Source organism: Hordeum vulgare, chromosome 7H (assembly GCF_904849725.1).
Source record: "Hordeum vulgare subsp. vulgare chromosome 7H, MorexV3_pseudomolecules_assembly, whole genome shotgun sequence".
In the NCBI taxonomy this organism is placed as follows: domain Eukaryota; kingdom Viridiplantae; phylum Streptophyta; class Magnoliopsida; order Poales; family Poaceae; genus Hordeum; species Hordeum vulgare.
Window position 1 is genome coordinate 327,889,889 of NC_058524.1, and position 5,000 is coordinate 327,894,888.

Consider the following 5,000-nt stretch of genomic DNA (forward strand, 5'->3'; position numbering starts at 1 on the left):
TTCATGTCTTCTTTTTTTAGCCGTTAGATCTTGGATATAAGGCCTAGATTAGATCACTAGATAACCTTTCGCTTAGTTTAGAAAACCAGTGGTTTTTTTTGTCACTTATGAATTAGCCAGCACTTTTGCTTAGCTTCGGCCGTTTGCCCGAAGCGTTCCAACAAACACCCTCCGCAGCCAATAGCAACTTGCCACGTGTACTCCAATAGCTAGCTAGTTGTTTTCAGTTTTTCTGTCAAAAATTGCAGAAACAGAAACTTTCTGTTTTGTTTTGGCCGCAACGTTTTATCCCGAAGTCCAATGACATTGATTCTTTTTCCAGTAGCTTACAAATTTCCTGTAGTTTTTAAAAACATATAATTTGTCTATGTTTTAAATTTTCAAATATAAGTTAGAGCAGATTTAATTTTCAAATATAATTTGTTCTGCCTATTCCAGGAGTTTGAAAAATGATTTTGAGTTGATTCTTTTTGCTACTGGTTCCTAGAGATAAATTCTTACTGTGGTAGAAGTTTCAGAATTTTTAAAGTATTGTTACTGGTGTTTTGAACAGAAAAAAATTTCTGCCATACCGGCGCGTGATAAATTCTCTTGCTTAGGCTTTCGCAAATCATTACTCCTGATGTTATTTTTACTTGTGGCATGATTGAATTGCTTATGGTGTGCTTTGTGTTTGTATCGGTAGATCATCCGGAGTGCGAAGCGTGTTACTTAGAAGCGCTCGAGCAAGACAATTATCATCAAGGCAAGTCATTTTGATCATTTTGTTTTACCTATGTTTTCGATGCATGGTAGATCACCTTTCTTTGCCCAATTTGCATGCTGCCTAGGTACTTGGAAACTTTAGCATAAGTTGTAGTATCATGTGGTAGGAACACAACAACCCCGACAGTTGGCCCCGGGACGACTATTTCTTAATGCTATGCTTGAGTAGACGGGTTATCGGTTGAGTGTTTACCACGAGTGATGCGAGGTTGATATAATAATCAAGACCTGCTAAGACATGATTTTCAAGACCTCGGACGCAATGCAACTCTGGGTGAAGGACGGTTGATCGGCTCCCTGGAGAACCCAGTGGATGCCCGGGATGCTGGAGAGGCCATGTCATCTTGCGGAAAGCTTCACCCAGGCTCGAAGGGACGGACGGAGACTTCAAGACTCAAGGATTACCTGCACAGCCACAAGTCATTATGGGCTCTGGCTTGGTTGGACAACACGGCGACTCTGGACAGGCGGTGCTAGCAGATGTGGACGAACGGTAGGAATGGATGGGCACCGACAGAGATTCAGAGGGACCCGTTGAAAGACCATACCCTTACCCCTTGGACCACATGAAGAATCAACGGAGTTCTACTTCAATGTAAAGAGGATTTCACCACGCGTTTGAAGAATTGAAGCTACACCAACAGTAGACTCTCAAGACCCGAAGAACTCGAAGACCCTGAAGCGTTCGAATATTTATATGACTATTAGAAGTCCACACCCCTGCTATATACCCATGTTAGATACGATGATTTGTGAGCCGTCATTGGCATGTGTTTTCCGATGGCCACAAATAAAACCTATTCTTAAAAATATTGTTTGTATTGTGTGTATCTCCCTCCCTCTCTTACCCGTCTCATCCCCAAAACCTCAACCATACCAGATGGAGTATGAAGCTGGACTTGTAGTCTCTGGACCAATGACCCAGCTGGAGGCTGATATATGGATCCAAAACATGGAGAACCACTTCGGGAGTAACTTGATCTCAGGGAAGTATGAAGTGGAACACGCTCTCCAGCACTTTACCCAAAGTGCTGCAATCCGGTGGAAAATGCATCATGCCATACAAGGACTTAGTGGAGAAGAAACCTGGGACAAATTCAAGAAGACTTTGTTAAGATCCCGTCTTATTCAAAAGTGCTATGATAATCCGAAGGAGAAGACTTGTGCATGCAAGATTTGTGGAGAAATAGGACACACCTTGGAAGAACACAAGGATGGATGCACTCATTGTGAAGAAAATCACCCAGCTGAGGAGTGCCCAAGTAGTCAGGTGACTTGTTTCCTTTGTGAAGGAACCACCCACCACCCAGCTCAGTGTCACATTTACCCCAAGGTGCAACAAGTTGTCAAGCAGCAGAAAGATGCAGTGAAGGAGACACTCAAGAAGAAGATTCTAGAAGAACTGATGATGAACGAAAATATTGAAGACCCTGATGGACAAGGTCTGACCAGATTTTTCTCCAATGCATGCTACTCATGTGGAGAAGAAGGATATTATTCACAGGATTGCACGAAGGGAAGCCAAGAGTATCTGGGAAACTTCCCGACGGAAAAAGTGGAGATTGATCCACTTGAAATAGAAGAACTGGCCAAAATAAAGGAGTCCGGAAAGAAGAAAAAGTACCCTCGTAAGAGCCAAATCTCTGTAGATATAGACCTGAGTCATGTGAGATGTTACAAGTGTATGGAATTTGGGCACCACAAATACATGTGCTCAGGAAGGAAGCCGGAAACCCAAGGAGCAAAAGCAAACACTAAGACGCCTCGAGACTTGTCAAAACTCATTTGCTTTCGTTGCAAGGAAGCAGGACATTTTGCTAGCGATTGTCCACAAAGGAAGAAAGCTAAAAAGGAGTAGTTAAGTTTTGACCGCGGCAATTAGTGTAATGTGAAGAACTCTTGTTTTTCATGAGATCATGGAGTGAAATTTTTTGTAACAGAAGTCCCTGAGATTGTAATAACATCATGAATAAATGGAATTTATTGTCTCATGATTGCCTATGTTGAAACTATATGCGTTGTTTCTCTACGACCAAAGATCTCTGAACAGTTATGAGGATATGAGAAAATATGGTCTATGCAGGCATGAGTATGTCTCATTTTAAGTGTGGTAGTAATCAGTGAACCCACGGGATCCAATGAGTACGAATGTACCATGCATTACCAAGGAGACACATACACTCCTCTAAGTACCTATTTACTGACACCTGCAGATGACAACTCCCTACGAGTCATTCCTCAAGGGCCCAGAAACGATCATGACCCTGACCAGTGATCATGATTACCTGAAAATCCTGAAGGACATGATGAAGCACATTCGTCTTGAACGAGATGCAGTCTACAAAGGCTACCCATTCATGGAAAGTGGAGTAGAACTTTGGTACGTGGAAGTACACCTCCACCATGTGAAAGGAGTTTGTCCAAAGACTATGGGGAAATACTTTTTCATTTCACGTGTACCACGAGCAACCTTCTTTGATGTTGTTCGTGAAGCTGCCATGGAAGCCATCCGTCAGATTGGAGAAATACTTGAAGCAAGACTCCGTCATACCCAGGAATACCTGAGTGAGGTACGTGCGGAGATGATGGAGATGAAGCTCATGACCACCATGATGAAGCGAAAGATGGATGATTTCAAGGAGCACCTCGGAAAGTTCGAGTGGAACTAAAGTACCTCCAAGAGAGACATGTGAATAAAGTTGGCAGAAATGCTTGACCATACCGAACAATGTGGATGGCAGCATTTGTAAGAAATTACTTTTGAGTTAGAATTTTGAAGAAAGCAAGGATGTAATAAAGGATTGATTGTGAAATGAATATGATTTATGGAAGAAGCTATGATGCATTAGCAAACGTTTTCTTAGGAACATACGAAAGCCACAGAGTTGTGAAGATACAATAGATGCTTTGTTTAGCTTGCAGAATCATTGGATTTATCCGAGCTTCGTTCGTGTACAAGAGAAATTCTGCGACGCTTGTGAGGATGCCCAAGTGTTAGAATACGAGATTCACTAAGGCTTATACAAGGTAATGATTTCAGTGCGACATGGCTTGGCCACCATGACTACTTACTATTATCATTTTCTTGCTATTCGAAATGGTAAATCTAAGAGACTTACCCATAGTGAGAGACGACGTTCTTTGAAGCTTTTGTTTAAGCCTTAGAATGGTATGATGAAAGCCCCATGTACATGGCATTTGTTGTCACGCGTAGGTAATTTTACGGTGAGAATGAAACCAAGACCCCTCTTTCTGCAGCATAACCACAAATGGTAGACCACCATGAGAATCATCGATATGTTATTTAGAATTGATCACGAGACTGTCAGTTAAGAAGACCTAGTAAAGGAAGAAGCTTATATCAATAGAAGGACCCTCGTTTTAATGGAAACGTTATGAATATAGCTGAAGATATGAAGACTGTGAGGAGTCAGATGCGAAAAACCCCAGAGGTTTGTTAAAATCTTAAGGGACCAATAGCACTCATTTTAAGTGTGGTAGCATCCCACTTTGCCGGAAGTTGGATTTGTTAGAAGACCCCCAAACCCTAACCTTTCTTTCTAGCCTCTTCGAATCTAGAGGACGAGATTCATTTTAAGTGTGGTAGGTTTGTAACATCCCAAATTTTGGAATGTTAAAATAACTATTAGATTGTTTGTTTGTTTGCTTGAGTGATTGAAACTTGTGTGAAATTTGAAACTTTTCAAAAACTTTCGAATGAGAGGGAATAAAATGACTTTCCCCATCTCCGATGAATTCAAATTCAATCTTTTAAAAGCAATAAGAGAAGATGACATCACTTCTTCAACTATAAAGAATTTGAATGGAGCTGGCATTTGAATTTCTTTCGATTTTAATTTGCAAATTCTATTTTCCCTCAACTCAAGAAATGCCGGGGAATAATATTCTGTCATACAGAAAAGAGAGGAGGAACATGGCCCTCCAGAGCCAGGGGCATTTGTTGAAGTATTTTGAGCCAAGGAAACAAAATTTAATTTGAGAAAATAATTGCAAAAAGAAATAATGCTTTTAGAGATTTTTTTGGAAAAACATTTTTTTTAGTTTTTGTTTTGGCCATGGAAAAAATGCCCATCATTTAGATTTTATTTTTCTAATAATTTTACTATATAGAAACTCTATATTCCGAATTGATTTGATTTCCCTTTTATCGTTTTAGTTTCCTAGTTTTGAAAAAGGAAAGAAATCGTGTTTAAATGGAAATAAATGGTGGCCCA